The 19,958-nt window shown below is 40.1% G+C and overlaps 1 pseudogene; it reads left to right on the plus strand.

Moving 5' to 3' along the window:
- The first annotated feature begins 3,707 nt into the window (after positions 1-3,707).
- LOC128119419 (nucleophosmin-like) lies at positions 3,708-9,588 on the plus strand (annotated as a pseudogene).
- Positions 9,589-19,958: the final 10,370 nt, after the last annotated feature.

Here is a 19,958-nt window from a genome sequence, read left to right on the forward strand (position 1 = left end):
GACTCACCCAAAAGATGAGTCTCTTTTGTTTTCTTTTTCCCTTATAGATATATGTAGTGATACTACAGATGAAAATATCTCTCACATTCAGAGACTGAAACTTTTGTTGGAGCTCACAGTCAAGTTAATAAAATATCCTGAAGTCACTTAAGATTTAGCCCGATATCCTGCTTGGCCTGTTTGTTTAACCTGCCTTTAAGAGAAAATGTAAAAACTAACCCTACTTACCTTAAATTTCCTATGTATTCCACATTTGCAATGTAAGCTAATGCAAAGCTTCCATCTTAAATTATGAAATCTTCCATGCCCCTGACTCAGAGTAATGTATGTGGGTATGTGTGTGTTATGGCAATCCTTTGCTGAAAGTAGCCATCAGATTGGAAGCAGTCTTATACCACAAATACTTGCCAGAAATGCTGAAAGCAATGTGGATATAGTTTGCTAATGGTAATATTTTCAGTACTGTTCAGCTGTGTATAATCTACATCCTCCTTTATGAAACAAACAAACAAACCAATTACATAAATAATTACAATGCTAATCTATATTTTAATATAAACTCTTAATGCTCTATTCATAATTAATACCTCAGTTTTTAGCCCTCCTAATCAGGTATCCAAACCCAGAACTATGTAGCAGGAGGGGATTGGGTTCCCCTCAGACTCCTGAGAGTTGGGTGACTTTCGTCAAGGCCAGTCAGTCTCTGTTCAGCATACACACTGTTGACATCTGACAGAGACGAGAGTGACAGAGCCTGCTCACCTCAGGGTGTAGCTCCTGAGTGCTTTCCTCTTCTGGACTCCGTTAAAAACCATATATCCTTAGGGAGGTAGCATTATTTTATTTGTTAGCTTTTCAATTTTTGAGAATTTCGTACATGTATACAGGAAAATATGTTCATATTCCCCTTACCACCGTTGTCCCCTCTCCAATGTCCCTTGGGTCTCCTCCTCCCTCTTCCTCCCCACTTCTCTTCCTCCTCTTCCTTTTCTTCTTTCTCCTCTCTTCCTCTTTTAAAATGATTTGTGAAGTTCACTTAGAGCTGTGTGGAAGCTCCTGCTGAAAGTGAGGAGCTCTGAGAAGAAACACAGTTACTGTTGTGCTCACTCTTGTTTTTCCCTGTTCCTTCTTCATCTTTGGTACAAACACTCACCTGCTTAGTTTGGTAAATGCCTCCCCCTGGAACTCCATTCAAGAATTAAGACTCTGGCAGTAAGATGGATCAGTGGATTAAAGAATCTTTCCATCACTCTGGACAAAACTTAACACACAGGGACATCTGATGGCACTGAATCAAATGACTGAACTGATTTTAAGATAAGCCGGAATGTGGAATGGCTTGAATATGTCATCCACAGACACTTAGCTTTTGTTAATTTTATTTATAGGAATCTCACAACTTCTGTGCATTCTGGTTTCTTAGTCTGTGAGTGTGAAGGCCTTGCTTAATCTCCACGACTGACATCATTACTCCATGATTCAGAGCCCTGTTCTTTATGTTTGCTTTTGCTAATTGCATTTTTATAGTTTGATTTCAGCACAGAAATATATTCCTAGGCATCAAAGAATGAAACTATCTTTGATAATATTTTTTTTCCTCAAGGACTGTGGGCTAACTCAGAAATGTGACTGTAGGCTCTTGGAAATTTCCCATGGTCACCCAATCTCTCATTTAGAAAAAAAAGCATCAGTATAATTTCCCAATCTTTTATTATATAACTCATGAAATGACCTTTGAATTACCTTGAACACAAAGAGGTTTATATCACTAGATCAGTTAGGATGTAAAATTTACTGTAATGATTTCAAAGCTTATACACACACAGTTAATCTGTGCATGAAAGAGTAATTTCCACCCCACATTTTGTATTTAAAAAGGCAGCCATTGACTTCCAGGAAGCAACCATCAGAACAGTTTGATTTCAAGTGAATTAGCAGCAACAATAGCTCCTGCATTGTGAAGACGATGTCTACAAATGATTGAATTCCTTCTGAACTGTTTGAATACAGTGCTACATCAGCACACAAAACAACGACCTTTCCATTATCAAAATCGTGCTATTCTTCAAGCTGCTTTTAGAAAAGAGACACATAATTTCACTTTGTACCTTCAGATGGATAAAACAAAAGTGTATTTCTATGCAAAATAACATGAAATGCAAATCATGTTCTTACCAATATGTAAGCTTTATCAATTGCTATAGATTTATACTATATCAACATGGTAAGAGGAAGGGGCATGGCATTTGAAGCAGTGTCTGAACAATTCTGCTAATTTACAGTGATTCACATAGTTTTATATGTATTGGTCAATATTTTGGTAATAGTCTCTGTCTTTATTAAGTTATTAAGTCTGTTTGAACACAGATAGACCATCAGAACCCTGGGATTTTACTGCCTGAAAAGAACTGGTATTATAATATTCAAAAAATCATCAATTCCTTCCTATAGAAATGCCTTTGAGTAAAGGATGGCATTAGCACAAATGGCAGCCATTAGATATATTGAGGTTGAGATCTGAAAAGCAATTATTTCCCCAAATAGTAGAAAACACGTTCACTCTGTTAATTTTGGTGTGAGTCAAAACAAATGTGCCAAAACCTTAAAATGTTTTGTACTGAAATGTTTCCAGGAAAACAAAGTATTTGTTCTCAGTAATAGTCCATTTAACCAAGACTATGCTCCTGCCTGGAACCTCTGTGTTGCCTCATGAACGTCATGGGAGAATTGATATTATTGGTGGGATTACAAGGCAACCTCACCCAGGTGGTCTTGACTTTTTATATACTTAAAGTTCTATATATTTACTCTCTTAGGACAACAAAAATGTATTATGCTGTATTGCCTGAGGTTAAATGTCCAAAATAGACCTCAGTCAACCAAAATAAAAATTCTATACTTCTTAAAGGTGTATGAAATATTCAGTTTTCTTCCCTTTCCCATATCCTAGATGTCTGCAGAATATTTTGACTCATAGCCCCTTTCTTCCACCACTCTGGCCTCCGCTTCTGTCAACACATTTTCTTTTTTCGTCTCATAAGGTTCTTCAAAGCCTAGGACACACATTTGGATTCCTAAATCTGGGATAATTCCTCATTTCTTCACCAGCTGTTCAGTCGAAAACACCTTCTTTCTAGCTGGAGGGTAAGCACAGTAGTGCAGCCAACAAGATAGACTGATAGACGTAGGTTCACATGTGAGAGGATTTTACATGGATGGTCAGAGAGGCTGGTCAGTATGGTAAAGTTCACAGCTAACAAAGAACAAAACAGTTATTAAATTCTAGTAGTTCTGGCTACCAGGCTAAGTAAATGACTGCTTTTCCTCTACAACCTCTCAGATAAGATTTCCATAAACTATAGTAACCATGATAATGAAGGATCTGTCTTAATATTTGGACCTCACAAGCCATATGTCATTAAGCAGTATACTTACTATACTATGAGGCCAAATAGCATCTTTGTGGGGTTTAGAAGCCCATCTTTCACTAGCTGTTTACCGATATAGATGTCATCTATCATCTCTTACCTTTTTGTACTGCCAATCTCTTTTCTTTCTTTCTTTCTTTCTTTCTTTCTTTCTTTCTTTCTTTCTTTCTTTCTTTCTTTCTTCCTCCCTCCCTCCCTCCCTCCCTCCCTCCTTCCCCCTCTCTCTTTCTTTCTTTTCTCTCTCCCTTCCTTCCTTCTTTTCTCTCTTCTTTCTTTCTTTTCTTTTTTTAATGACAAATATTTAGCAGTGCAACCACTTTAGGATAGGTGCTCAAATATGAAAAAAAAATTGCTGCCTAAATAAGACCTGAACAATAATAACACCAGTTGACATGCCAGCCTGGAAAGGGAAATCTCACAAGGTCCCACCCCTGGATGTAGAACTACAGACAATTAGTGCCTTCTAAGAGGGAGAATCAGTTCCCCAGGGATAATAGATGGTAAATAAAAATAAAATAATTCTTTTTAAAAATTGATAATATTTTTTTGGGGAAATTTACCAAGGAATAAGATGTAAAAATGTTGGGTTCATTATTTTACTCTCATGGAGCAAATAGGAACCGAGAGCCTAGGTTTCAATCTTTTCAGTCTCTTCAATATTTGTTCTGGTCGACAATGCCCAGGTTTTCAGCTTCTTTTCTTTAAGGCACACTATTAAAATCAAAGTAGTTTACATGGATGGAGCTCTGTGGATTGCTCTCTGTTGTACCCTTTTGACATTCCTCACACAGCCGTTAGTCATGATGCCAGAAGTTTTCTGTGATGAGAAAGGTACTTCTAAGACCGAAGATTGCCGCCGTGGTGGCACACACCTTTAATCCCAGCACGCGGGAGGCAGAGGCAGGCAGATATCTCTGAGTTCGAGGCCAGCCTGATCTACAGAGCGAGATCCAGGACAGGCACCAAAGCTACACAGAGAAATCCTGTCTCGAAAACAAACAAACAAACAAAAAGACCTCAGATTGTCCCTGGCGTAATTCTGTCCTGCGTGTCTGTTCTGAGGAGCAGTAGGCAGTTTCCTCCATCTAACTTCTCTCACACCAAAGTGCATGCCTCCACCTCATAGAAGACTTGATGGACATGGACGTGGTCCTCTTAGACCTCAGAACTACCTTTTCGGTTGTGAACTAAAAGCTGACAAGGATTATCTCTTTAAGGTGGATAATGATGAGAATGAGTATCAGTTATCACTAAGAACGATTAGTTTGGGGGCAGGGGCAAAAGACGAATTACACATCGTAGGGGGCTGAAGCAATATGAAGGTAGTCCAATTAAAGTAACACTGGCAACTTTGAAAATGTCTGTATAACCAACAGTTTCTCTTGGGGGCTTTGAAATTACACCACCTGTGGTCTTAAGGTTGAAGTGTGGGTCAGGGCCTGTGCACATTAGTGGACAGCACCTAGTAGCTGCAGAGGAAGACACAGAGTCAGAAGATGAAGATGAGGAGGATGTAAAACTCTTAAGTATGTCTGGAAAACGATCTGCTCCTGGAGTTGGTAACAAGGTTCCGCAGAAAAAAGTAAAACTTGATGAGGATGATAAGGATGATGAAGATGATGATGATGATGATTTTGATGATGAAGAAGCTGAAGAAAAAGTTCCAGTGAAGAATTCTGTATGAGATACCCCAGCCAAAAATGCACAAAAATCAACCAAAATGGAAAAGACTGAAAACCATCAACACCAAGATCAAAGGGTCAAGAGTCTTTCAAAAAACAGGAAAAAACTCCTAAAACACCAAAAGGACCTAGTTCTGTAGAAGACATTAAGCAAAAATATAAGCAAGTATAGAAAAAGGTGGTTCTCTTCCCAAAGTGGAAGCCAAGTTCATTAATTATGTGAAGCATTGCTTCCGGATGACTGACCAGGAGGCTATTCAAGATCTCTGGCAGTGGAGGAAGTCTCTTTAAGAAAATGGTTTAAACAGTTTGAAGTATTCCATCTTACCTAATTTCTGTAACAGTTGATATATCTGGCTGTTCTTTTTATAATGCAAAGTGAGAACTTTCCTACTGTGTTTCATAAATGTTGCCCAGGTTCCATTGCCAAGAGTGTGTTGTCTAAAATGCCTGTTTAGTTTTCAAGGATGGAGCTCCACGTTTTGCTTGGTTTTAAGTATGTATGGAATGTTATGATAGGACATAGTAATAGTGGTGGTCAGATGGGAAATGGTAGGGAGACAAATATATTTGTGAAATAAACTCAGTATTTTAATTAAGTAAAAAAAAGACCTCAGATTAATTGTGATATTTTCTTTTCCCTCGTTACTAAACCTGCTACCTGTTGACACACTTGGGAAATCAGAAAAATCCCTGGACAGTGCCTTCTTCCAGGTAAAATACACAGCATTTCTTTATCTTTAGAAGAGAAAATGCCACCCTGAAAGAATACATCCCCTTAAGACACTTGTGTGCTAAGGGCATTAAGTTATTTTCATATATAACATGATAAGAACTAGCAGTTTGAGTTATTGGACTGATCTCTGTAATAATTCCTTCCTGAGTAACTAAAAATCCTTCACCTGAGGTAGAAAAAGGAACATTTGACTTGAATTAATGTTAAAACTCTGAGAACAAGTTCCTCCCTAGTCATTGACACACTGCCTTATGCTCTGAAGCCAAAGAAATTAAATTTCATCTCTGGCTTATGGAGAGTTTCTCAGGCATTAATCATAGGAGAAGATGCATGATTTCCAGGGAGAAGAAATGTGTGCTTGTTTATTTACTCCACATGAATTTAGGGTACAAACACAAATAAACTCCAAAAAATAAACAAGTAAAAGAAACAAAACTCCCCCGAGAAAAGTAGATGAAAAATGTTGCTTTCTGTTGAAATGAGGGACAACTGCAATTTTCTCATGAAAAACAGTTAGGGTCGAATTTAAAGATGATTTGAAGATGTGATCCCAATCTTTCATTCCTGGAACAGACTAATGCGATGGAAATAAGGAAGTTCACAGAGCCTATGTGTGACAGTGTCGAAGTGTTGGGTGGGGTTCAACATGGGCGACATGGAAAAGCTCTGCTTGAGATGTGTTTCTTTACTGCAGAGTGGGTGTGATCCAGGTCCTGTGGAGGAGAGTGCGAACGTCACATTATTTAGGTTTACTTCCACCTTGCTGCTGTGTGAACCACTCCCTGTGCTTCTCCGATGCCTGACAGGATTCTGCTCCATTCCCCTCTTCCAGCCATCTCCTTGACTCCTGGAGCTCCCCTAACTCTCCGCTCAGCCTGGGAAGTACGTGATGCTTATGTCATTATCGTGATGACTCTGCTGTTGAAAGGTCTCTTGCTATCTTCCTCCCAACAGTACATACTGATTGCAGTCAAGTTCAAAGGTCCATGTCTACCTCTATGGAACTTGGTGAGGGTTTCTCCTTAGTTCTCGTATTCTCAAAGGAAAGACTTCAATTAAGATGTGAGTTCAGTTTAAGTGAGGTTGATTTGCCAAAACAGAGGATGTGAACCGAAAAGATTGCAAAAGGGTGTTCTGAAGTGCTGGGGTAGCAGCACCTGGTTCTGTGCTGTGGATCTATGTTTCATGAATAATTCATGAATTGGGCACCATAGTCATGAAGGTAAGATGACCCTTGTTCTCTCCCAAATCATAGTAGATGTGATCTTTTCTTATAGGGTATTCTCTCCTGCCCCATCCTCTGAAAAAGCATCAAGAGTCTAAAGTACAATGTAATGATATTATAAGATGCTAACAGCTTCAAAATTCACCTTCAGTTAGTCCTCCTGGCCAGAACCAACTGACACTGGTTCATGTTTTATCAGTCTTTTGATGTTCTGAGGCAGTGCCCTTAAATGGGCATGGCATGGCTACAACTGTTTTTTTCTTTTTGCTTAAGCTGCTCTAAGCAAGTTCCTGGGTGGAAGGCTGTTCAGTGGCCCCTGCAATGGCCCCCATGAACTCACCACCTACTCTGTCACAGACAACCTTCTTCATGATGCCTCTACGTTTCAGACTTTCAAGTGTGAGAACCACATGGACATAAGACTTTCAACTTCTGAAACACGTGTTTCTTTTCTCTAAGCAAAGTAAGAATATCTTTCAAGGTTCTGGAGTTTGTTATTATGAATCAAAGGAGTTCATCCATTCCCTTAGCCTTTCCAAGACTTCTAATGTGATAAACATAACCCCTAATCTTAAAATCCTACTGCAGCTCCAATGGCTTGAAATCTTTCCCAAACATGTAATTGCCTTATGTAGATTGCCTTGTCTTTTCTAAATATTGTTATATGTCATTATAAATTTAGCCAAAGTTATGGAGCAGAATTCTTTTGTAATTCCTCTCGCTCAAATCTTTATTTTGCTTGTGATTCTTTTTGTGTGTTATTAACAATGTATAATATAATCATAGCATATAAAATAATGATGCTGGCAAGGTGGCTCTGCACAGAAGAAGGTTTGCTGTGCAAGCCTGGTGACCTGAGTTCAAACCCTGTAACCCATGTAGAGGTGGATGAAGAGAACCAACTGTACAAAATTGTCCTCTGACCTCCACACCTGCACCCTGGCATGTACACACAGTAACAACCAAAAAATTAACTAAATAAAACATAACACAGACTTTTCATCATTTCCCCTAAGATTTCCTGCTATGTCACCGACTTCCAAATTGTTGTACATACATTTACGATCTCATATATTTGACAAATTAAATGTAGTTCCATGGGAATGAAACTAAGAATGAAACTGAAAATCAAGAGGGCCCGTTTCAAAGATTTTCTCCTAAGGCATTTGCCTCCTTGATTTTCAAGTACATTTCAAAATTGTGCCACTGAAACTTTAAAATTTATGTTTACTATCATATCTAAAATGTATATATAAATGGAGCTCCCTGTAATATCGCCCCATATGCATTTATCTTATATATGCATCCCCGTTCCTCTACCCTCAAATGGAAACGTTTTGATACGTCCCTGGAAGAACTGATTTTGTGAAACAGCCTCCTGGGAACTATCCAAGGCTGCCCGCAGCACTCCTCTGACATGGTCACTCTTCTTCACATGTTTTAGATGTGAAGCTGGACAGTCAGATTGCTCAGTTTGCATTGCAAAAAACAATGCTAGCACCGGATTCCGAACTTGGGTCTGGTTTCAAATAATGGCTTCTAACTCAGTGGTTCTCAACCTTGCTGAAGCTGCGACCCTTTAACACCCTCACATTGTGGTGACCACCAACCATAAAATTATTTTCATGGCTACTTCCTAACTGTAATTTTGTTACTGTTGTGAACTGTAACGTAAACATTTGATATGCAGGATGTCTCATATTCAACCCTCAACGGGGTTATGACCCACATGTTGAGAACTCCTGTTCTAACTGCTTAACAGAGTAAAAAAAAGTCAGGTCATTTTAGTCCTGACACAATCCACCAGCACTATTAAATCTGTCCCCTGTGGTCTCCATCCACATAACTGCGACTTTCAGTCTTTCCTCCTCCAGGCACACAGTCCCAGCCACTGCTGTTTGACTCAGTTTCCCTTATCTTCTTTGTCCTTATCCACAGACTGCAGCATGCCCGTCACTCTCCACCCTTTCTTTCTCTGGCTTCCTTCCCCAACTTCCATCTGTATCATAATTTTAGTGGTTTGTGACGTTTTTCCCTTTTGAGTTTATTTGAAATGTCTCCATTATCTCCTAATGCATCTACAAACAACTTACTGGCAAGAATTACACCATTGATGTCTTTTTGCTCTCTCAATGTATTATTTTGATGCTGAACATGGCATAAAAGCTTAATTCCCACTGGCCAAATTCCTCTGGAAAATTGATGCAAAAATTACTGGAAGAGTCACAAACATGGTGCAAACACAGGCCGTCCACACTCCTGAACTTCAGTCTGTATCTTTCCTATCCAAAGGAATCTTATGTGATTATTTGTTGTTAGAGTTCAATTAGGTTTCCCCAAATACACAATCATTATTTATAATGTAATAATACAGCCCTATAAGCTGAGTCTATATGTCCGAAGCCTCTCAAGAGTGTTGGGCACCCATTTCCTCTAAACAGAAACCTCCGCTCCTGGAGAAAGAAGTCAGGGTCATAAGACCCAGAAAGAAAGAAAAAAAGAAAGAGAGAGAGAAAGAGAGAGAGAGAGAGAGAGAGAGAGAGAGAGAGAGAGAGAGAGAAGAAAGGAAAGGAGGGAGGGAGGAAGGGAGGGAGGGAGGGAGGGAGGGAGGGAGGAAGGAAGGAAGGAAGGAAAAGAAAGAAAGAAAACCCTTGAATCTTGAAAGTCTCAGAATTTACAAGACTGATAAGACCCTCACCCCAAAGTTATATAAATAGTAACAATCTCTGGGGAGCGGAGAGTGTCCTAGTGACTGAGCTGCCTATAAGTCAAGCAGGGAGCTCTAGGCTGCAGCATTCCTGAGGCACCACCTGTGCTGGTTTGGGCTTTTCTGTAATGCAGCTGCCTTGGAGTCTTCCAGGCTCCTGCCTAATCCCTCATTCAAGCTCTGTACATAAACCCAATCAACCCATTGACTTGCCAAATTGAACTCTGGTGGAATTTTTACTGGGTTCTGAACTTGATAGGCTATGTGGGATTAGTAGACATTTGTTTGCGTCTGACCAAGGAAATGCATACAACATAGAGTAAGAGTCCTTGAGTACAATGACCAATACAGCCCATTAAACATCCGCAAATTGCTGGATGTTATCATAGTAAAACTCCACAAAATTCAAATGAGTTGAGAATGATTTGATCATTTGCTGTAAGTCATCTCTAGTCCCCGAACAAGTGATGGAAGGAGCTACCTTACTTGATACAAACACTGAAGATCAATGAGACATGGGGATTTGTGTAAATCTTCCCCAATAATACAGAAGTCTTTATCAGAAGTCAGTGAGTTCTGATTTCAAAGCCTCTGATTTTTCTTTTTCTTAGTACTATGCATCTTTGGAACAACATTGGACAGTGTCACATGGTTAATAGGTACTTTTTGTGGTTCAAGCAAGTAAGGTTTTCCTTCCTGTTCATTGCCTTCCTGGTCAGACAATTGGCTCCAATGATTTGGACGGGTTGATAGTAATGTCTTTCATTGACAATGAAGAGACTGAGTAATCATGCTGTGGTCAGAGATCTGTTCATGAATGTGATTCATAACCTGAGAGTGAACACTGAAAATTGAGTTTGGTAAGACAGTAATGTGGGAACCTGGTGTGCCCCTAGTGTTCCTACTTGAAGCAGATCTCGCACACTTACACCAGAGTTTAACATTACAATGTGAGCTGAAGCTCAACTCAAAGACCTGTGAGCCAAATAATGTGTTTTGCGTATACTTGTTGGGATTCCACCACGCTCCAGCTGCATGACCGCACATGAGCAGTTCAGGAGCGAGGCAAGGGGTCTTGTGTCTTACGTCATCAGTGTGCGCTGGTGATTACGTGTGCACAAGGTGGTCTCGCAATCTGAGCATGTGTGGAGTAGCTCCATGAGCCCATCTGCACCTCAAAGAGTCGGACACAGACCCCACCCCCGTCTCTGTTCTGTTCTCTTCCCCCCACCATCTTTCTCTCTCTCTTTCTGCACATGCTCCTTCCCCAGGCCTGGTTCTCTTGTTCCCCCTCCACCCCTCTTCCTCCTAATAAAGCTCTAATACTGATACTGGGTTTTGTTGTGGCCGTGACCTTTCCACGTGGTAACCAGCGCCGCTTATCATTCTTATAATACTCATCATGTCTGTGACTTGGAAAATGATCTAACCCTAAAAGAAAAGTCTTTTGTGAGTTTATAGCCCTTCCCTATGTGAGAAAACTGCGAAGCCAAGTCCTAAATGTGTAGAATATCTACACTTAAAGAAAATCCCAATTCTATCAAGAACATGGGAGGATAAGGAAAGAGTCAGTAGGGTTTTATTCCTTCTGGAAGCTCAACGGAGCAATTCTTCTTCTTGTCTTCTCTAGTTTCCTACATTCTTAAAAATGTTTCTCTTTTTAAGAATCAAAGGTAGTGAGTGACTCGCATCAAGTTAGTATCACCTTGACTCAACTGTATAATTCAGAATAGGAGTCTCATCCTTTAAATATCCTTATCTCAGTCACATCCACAATATCTTTTTTGTCATGTAAGGTAACATTTTTGGGTTCCATGGACTAGACATGGAATCAACTGGGACATTATTTCTCCCTTCAAAAATGATACATTAAGAATTTGTGTTCATGTGTGTGCACAGGTGTACTTGTGTGTACATGCCTGCCTGTGGAAGTCACAGGAACTTCTTGCCTGTTATTCTTCATATGCCATTCACCATGAGTTTTTGAAATAGGATCTGCCACTGGCCTATAACTCACCAAGTAGGCTAGGCTGACTGACCAGGAAGTGACAGGAATCCACTTATCTCTGCCTTCTCAGGGCTAGGATTACAAACGCTTACTACCACACATGGCTTTTTTTTCTAATATTTGTTTAGTGGCAGAGCACAAACCCCAGCATGTACGTGGAAGTCAGAGGTCACGTTGCAGAGGATGGTTCTCTCCTTGCACCCTGTGAGTCCTGTACATAAAACTCAGGACTTGGGTTATCAGGTTCGGTTATCAGGTTTGGCAGCAAGTGCCTTTACTACTGAGAGCCTGCCAGCTCCAATGTTGGTATTTGTTTGTTTGAGTGATTTAAAGTGGTTCTTGGAAATGAAACTCAATCCTCATGCCTACAAGGCAAGCACATTACTGATGGAGCTATCTATCCAGCCTGATGCATTAATAATGTTGCCTAAGAGACAGCCAACATACACTCTCGAAAACACTTTGAGAGTGTCAACTTCCAAACCTTAGACATTTTAAATATGTTTTAGAAAATAGCAAAAACTTTTATATTATTTGTCAGGATATAGTGAGTTAAGATAGTTAATATTCTATTGTTTGTTCTTCAACCAATACCCAAATTACATTTGAGATAATATATAAATAGATCTCTCACACTGAAAATCCTTCAATCCACTTTCAAAAGGTTTAATAATAATTGCTGAATTCCAGGGAATCTTTTTCTGAAAACAGAGTAGTAGAGTAGTGCCAACTCACGTATAATGCTTAGACCCACACTGAAAAATCTAAACATACTAGAATATAGACTTTCAGCTAACAACACTATCAATCCTTAAATATGTGTGATATGCTACAGATATTGAAATAGAAACACTATAAAGTCCATTTTTGTCAGGATAGCATATGGCCAATGAAGAAATTACTAAGAGGTATGAAGAGTGGATAGATATAAGGCTAGGGATGTGGTTCTGTTGCTAATATGATTGACGAGCAAGCATGGATGCCTGAATGGACTGTGGTGTCATGAAGGCTTGTAATCACAGCTTTCTGAAGTTGGAGGTAGATGATCAAGAGTTCAAAGTCATCTTTGGCTACATATTGAGAGAACCAGTGCTAAGACAACAACAAAAACAAACAAACAAACAAAACCTCAGTTAAAAAATATGGGTAGATATAATATAAATGCTTTTGATGCAGAATCAGGAAGCCTGCCCAGTGTGGAGAGAAGGCACACTATTCAGTGCCCCCATCCTGTTCTCCAAGACTCCTTTATACATGTTCATCTTCACTTCAGTGCAGAATACAGAAGACCTACAGCTCATAAGTTTTCCTTATCACTCTATAACCAAGAAGGCAGAGTTTTGGTTGCTGTGTACATAGGTGTTGAATGGGTGTGTACACTATTGAATCAATGAGTAGTGAGTGACAAATAGTATCAGGCACTAGTGTTAGAACCTAGAATCTCTGAGTTCTTTTTCTTTTCTTTTTTCTCTGCTCTTGTCTTTCCCTGATCCGCCCATCCTTTATCTGAAAGACCACTCCGCATCACTTGGCATATATGACACACAGGAAATTACATGCAGGTAGGCATCATTGCTTATAGCAATCATTTGATCGAAACCTTGTTTGTTGCTAGAGTTTTCCTGCCTGGCCCACAGTCAGGACAAATCTCTCTCACCCACCAGTCCCAAGCCACTCAAACCCGATCAAATAAACACAGAGACTTATATTGGTTTCAAACTGTATGGCCGTGGCAGGCTTCTTGCTAACTGTTCTTACAGCTTAAATTAATCCATTTCTATTAATCTATACCTTGCCACGTGGCTTGTGGCTTACCGGTACTTTACATCTTCCTTGTCCTGATGGCGGCTGGCAGTGTCTCCCCCACCAGCTTCCTGTTCTCTCAATTTTCCTCTCTGTTAGTCCCGCCTATACTTCCTGCCTGGCCACTGCCAATCAGTGATTTATTCATTGACCAATCAGCAACACATTTGACATACAGACCATCCCACAGCACTTGTTTGCTTTTTAACTTTCTTAATAGTGAAGGTAGATACTTGGAGTGTCACAGAGACTGAAAACCTAAACTCTTTGTTGACAGAAATTTCTAATATTGATCTTTTATATCTCTCCTCCTGATAAGTGTAGTGTTCACCCCTCATCATGGAAGCCTCTCTCTGCAGCAGACAGAGACCATCACAGAAAGCCAAAACTGGTCAAAATACAGAGATCAACAGGTCATGGGGTGCCCAACCCCAACAGATAACCTCCACAACACAACTCTTCTACCAAAGGTTCAGGAAACATTAAAGTGCAGGGATGTGGTTGCTAAACCTGGAGGGCCATGAAATGTTCTATGAGACCATGTCTACTAGAAATAACAGGGAAGCTACAACAATATGGCTGTCTGAACAAGACTCAAACAGTGACAACACTTACAGACATGCTAACATGGAAGGGGGCTATCTCAAGGCACTCCACCCCTAGAGAAAGAACTACAGGCAACTCAGAACTGCTGAGCAGGAGAAGCAGCCTTCCCCAGGGATTAGCCCTCAAATTCATTCTACAACACCAAATAGCCCTAAAATCATGTACATACAAAAAATGTTAAACAGACTCAGCAAGTTATATGTATATACTTATGTATATACATGTAATAAAAATAATCAAAGGAGAAGAGGCCATGGCTTTAAAGAAGGGGTAAGGGGGGCATTGGCTAGGGAGGGAGGATGCAGGAGGTTTGGAGGAGAAAAGAGAAGGCAGAAATGAGGTCATTATATTTTAATTAAAAATTTTAAATTATTAAGAAAAATAAAGATACTTATCTATCTGCCTGAAAATAACTTGACTAATAACCCTGTTTCATCTCAAGGCCTTTCCTAACCACGTGGCTTATTTTCTAAGCCATACAGGGATGTTAGCCTCATTTCTGCATTTCCTGATGGGGAAAATAGAATCATGAGAGTCAAGTGACTTGCTTGTTCCACTAACAGAAGGAACAAGACAAGACTGTCCACTCTCCCCATATCTATTTAATTTAGCACTTGAAGTTCTAACTAGAGCAATAAGGCAACAAAAGGAGATCAGGGAATACAAATTGGAAAATAAGTCAAAGTATTGATATTTGCAGATGATATGATAGTATACATAAGCAACCCCAAAATTTTACCAGGGAACTCCTACAGCTGATGAACACCTTTAGTGAAGTGGCTGGATATCACATTGAGGGGATGTCACACAGGGAAGCAAACCCCATGAAGAGATAAGAATGAAAACCTGTTACAGATTGACCTGTCAGCCTGGATCAGACTTCAGGGAGTCTAATGACAGGTGGTTTATTCCCAATGTATTTAAGCCCACTACAACTTGAAAAAAAAAGTTTCCTGGTGTAATACAATACCCGGTGCACAAAGAAGCATAAATACATTGAAATTCAACAACACAAGGTACATGCCATTTTATTGAGAGCTGCTGGTAGCAACAGTCCTTGGGAGTATATAGCAGTGACAACTAGAGTTCAGAAGGTCAACCTATCAGAACTAAGGGTTCTGTTAGAGGAAACCATCACACAAGGCCTTTTGAATGAATTGGCTGTCTCTTGTTGTAAACTTCTTGTGGAATAGCAACTATGATTCTCCCCATTTACTGTGCATTTCCATGTTATGTGTACATGTAATCTCACAATTAGGTCTCAATCTTGGGTACAATTTTCCCTATATATTTGGGGTAATTGGACACCTGTCCCTAGCTGTGTTTATTTTCTCATTAACATAAATCTGGCCAAGGCCATTCTCCAGACAAAAGTATTTCAGCAAAGATACCTTTTTCCAAGGACAAATTACAAGGACAAATGAGCTAAAAAACATTAGCTCATCTCACCCACAGATAGAGAAAAAGAACCACTAACAATTCAATTCTCAACTCCTTACATTCACCCTGGGTTATTTACACAAGACCCTAATTTAAGAGATTTACTGCTCACATTCCTGGGATGATGTTTTAGCCACTTGCTAGTTACTTAGTTAAGGTAGTTACTGCCCACTGACCCAAGGAGATTGGCTTCAAGGCCAGGCAGGCTTCTTTCTTGTGCAAGTTAAGTTTTAGGTCCTCCTCAGCCAGGTGCTATTCCTAGATCCCCTAATTGATCTTAGCCTTTAGTTGACTCTACCAGAGACCTCCCCTTTAATCTCTCCCCTTTTGACTTGTAATTGGAAGCTGACATTTATTACTTTATGTGTGGATCCTTATCACCTCTCTCTGTGACTCTGAAAACTTCAAGCCTCAAACTGCTTTGCCAAAGAATTACTGTCTGTGTATATATACTGGTCCCCTAACAGTGTGGGGAGAATTGATTGAGAAGAACAAAGATGAGGACGGAGACGGAAAGAACTAGGTAGAGATAAGAGAACAGCAGAAGGGACTGAGAGCAGGAGGGACTGAGAGGAGCTAAGTATGAGAACGGAAAAGAAACTGTGTAGATAGAATTTACTTAGAAGAATAAAACGAACTCAGTGTGCTTAGATTCATTTGAGATCCCTCAGATTAGAATCCTTAGCCGCTTGTAGCATCTGTTCTGGACCCTGATAGAAATCTCCTCAAGGCAGGCACTTGGGGGGAATTCGGTATCATTCCCTCCAAGAAGATAGGTTCTGGAGATAGGCTACCTGTACTAGCTTAAGGGCCTGAGGGTCTGTCCTGGTATCTGTCATACAGATAAGCATAGAGAGCATTCTGGCTGTTAGTCATCTGCGGTCCTGGTTGTGGGAGCTTGGGGGAGGAGCCTCTGGCTATCAGGGTCATTTAGATTACTAGCCACCTCCAGTTCTGGTTGTAAGAGCTTGATCTGACCTGGCCCAACAGATAACACGGATCAATTCCAGTTCTCAGCTTTCTGGATGGAAGAACAGGTTTTTCATCTCTCCCATTGGAAAGACAACCCTGTATCTTTAACATTCTTGGTTTCTCTAGAGATCTCTGGGTGCAAGGACGTTCATGCTATGCTCCCAACATCCCTCTTATCTAATTTTTTAAAGAAAAAAAAAATAGTGGCTGTAACAGAGGCCATGGTTGAATGCATTGACTCTATAGCTAGTTTAATTAATATAGGAAAGCACAAGAGCGTTTTAAGAATAGCTAACAGAGGACCGAGGAAAGGCAAAAGCAATCTTCAATTCATCCATCTCCTGATTAATTTCTGTTAATATTTTTGCTGTGAGCAAAAGAGGTGTGATTTGACCTACTCCACATAAACCCGTATACACAATCCTTAGCATGGCAAAATAATATCATGTATATCCTATCTCAGATGTATTTTTTATCTCCCTTGACAAAGGCATTTGGATTCTGCATTGACAATAATTAACATTCACTACAGTCATTAAATGTAACAGTATCATTTTACAGTTAGTACTATGTGTCCTTGTTGTTTTCCCAAAGTCTCAGCTTTATGAGTTAAAGTCCTGGTGTTTCTCCAAGCTATCGGCTTACTCTCCCTCTTGGGACATCTCCTCCTGATGGATTTGTCATCTACCTGTTTCATCATCTGGTGGTCTCTGGATGTCCTGGTCAGATGCATCAGATCAGGAGCCAGCTGGGACTTTGTTCATTTTCTGAAAAGACTTACACATAATCTCACCTTAATGTTAGAACAACATCTTTATTCTGTATGCTGTGAATATGTGTTGCTACCATTGGTTAATAAAAAAGCTTCTTTGACCTGTGGTAAGACAGGAGACAGCCAGGCAGGAAATCCAAGAGAGATATAGGGAGAAGAAAGGCAGAGATGGAGGAAACACTGCAAGCTGCTGGGGGAGAAAGATGTAATAGAACAAAGGTAAAACCATGAGACACATGGATGCAGCTAAAGTTTTCCTGCCTGGCCCACAGTCAGGACAAATCTCTCTCACCCGCCAGTCCCAAGCCACTCAAACCCGACCAAGTAAACACAGAGACTTACATTGGTTACAAACTGTATGGCCGTGGCAGGCTTCTTGCTAACTGTTCTTACAGCTTAAATTAATCCATTTCTATTAATCTATACCTTGCCACATGGCTCGTGGCTTACCGGCATCTTTACATGCTGTTTCTCATCATGGCGGCTGGCAGTGTCTCTCTCACTCAGCCTTCCACTTCCCAGCTCTATTCTCCTCCTTGTCCCGCCTATACTTCCTGCCTGGCCACGGGCCAATCAGTGATTTATTTATTGACCAATCAGCAACACATTTGACATACAGACCATCCCACAGCACCTCCCCTTTTCTTTTCTTAAAAAGGAAGGTTACAGACCATCCCACAGCACATGGAGATACATAGAATTAATAGAAATGGGTTCATTCATGATGCTAGAGCTAACTAGCAATAAATCTGTGCTGTAGACCAAACAGTTTGTAATTAGTATTAAGCCTCTGAGTGGTTATTTTATAAAAATGGCTACTGCTCAGGCAGAACCAGGCGGGACTGAGAAACTTCAGAATACATCAGGCTCTTTCTATTTATTGAGCATTTATTTTAAGTTGTGTCTCCTTTAGGGCAAATGTGTTTGGGTAGCAGGAAAAAAAACATTATCTTTTAAAATGAAAAATTTTTAAAAATTTAAAGTTGACATAGCTAAATACTATAATAGTGCTTTAGGCTTTAGGCACAGGGGTACAACCCATACCCCCACACCCCCACTCATTGCAGCCCCAGTTGTGGGCCAGCAGGCAGCACTTCTGCAGGCAGGCCTGACTACCACCCCCTCTACCAAACCCTGTAACCCACCCCATTGCCCAAACCCATTCATCCACTGAGACCACAACTGCTCCCTGAGACACAGACTCTGCCAGCTCTGATTGGATCAAGAGCTCCGATACAACCAAGAGTGGCTCCCTGAGACACTGACACCATTTGTACCAATTGGAGGAAGAGATGGGTAGACACCAGTGCAAGAATACATTCAACAACATAAAGAGCAACATGGCACCACCAGAACCTAGTGGTTCTACATCAGCAAGACCTGAGCATCCCAATGTAGAAGAAACAGAAGAAATAGACCTTAAAAATGACTTTAAGAAGATGATAGAGGTCTTTAAAGAGGAAATGAAAAAATTCCCTTTAAAATCTGAGGAAAAGACAAACAAAATATTGGAAGAAATCAGTAAATCCCTTAAAGAAAGCCAAGAAAAAGCAATCAAACAGGTGAAGGAAACAGTTCAAGACTTGAAAACTGAAATAGAGGCAATAAAGAAGACACAAACCAAGGGAAGGCTGGAAATGGAAAATCTGAGTAAACAAACAGAAACTACAGATGCAAGCATAACCAACAGAACGCAAGAGATGGAAGAGAGAATCTCTTGTGTTGAAGATATGATAGAGGAAATAGATTCATCAGTCAAAGAAAACACTAAAGCCAACAAAGTTATAACACAAAGCATCCAGGAAATCTGGGACACCATGAAAAGACAAAACCTAGGAATAATAGAGATAGAAGAAGGAGAAGAATATCAGCTCAAAGGCACAGAGAATATATTCAACAAAATCATAGAAGATAACTTTTCCAACCTAAAGAAGGAAATGCCTGTGAAGATACAAGAAGCTTACAGAACACTAAATAGACTGGAACCCCCCAAAAAGTCCCCTTGCCACATAATTATCAAACACTAAGCATACAGAATAAAGAAAAAATATTAAGAGCTGAAAAAGAAGAAGACCAAGTAACATATAAAGGCAGACCCATCAGAATAACACCTGATTTCTCAATGGAGACTCTGAAAGCCAGAAAGTCCTAGACAGATGTTATGCAGAATTGAAGACCATGGATGCCAGCCCAGACTATTGTACCCAGCAAAACTCTCAATCACCATAGATGGAGTAAACAAGATATTTCATGATAAAACAATTGTAAACAATACCTGTCCACAAACCCAGCCCTACAGAAAGCACTAGAAGGAAAAATTCAACCTAAGGAAGTTAGAAGCACCCATGAAAACACAGGCAATAAATAACCCCACACCAACAAATCCCAAAGAAGAGAAACACACACACACACACACACACACACACACACACACACACACTACCACCAAAATATAACAGGAATTCACAATCACTGGTCATTAATATCCTTTAATATCAATGGACTCAATTCACCTATAAAAAGACACAGGCTAACAGAATGGATATGAAAACAGGATCCATCCTTCTGATGCATACAAG

The sequence above is a fragment of the Peromyscus californicus genome, unplaced genomic scaffold (assembly GCF_007827085.1).
Source record: "Peromyscus californicus insignis strain IS unplaced genomic scaffold, ASM782708v3 Scaffold_23__1_contigs__length_62951481, whole genome shotgun sequence".
In the NCBI taxonomy this organism is placed as follows: Eukaryota; Metazoa; Chordata; class Mammalia; order Rodentia; family Cricetidae; genus Peromyscus; species Peromyscus californicus.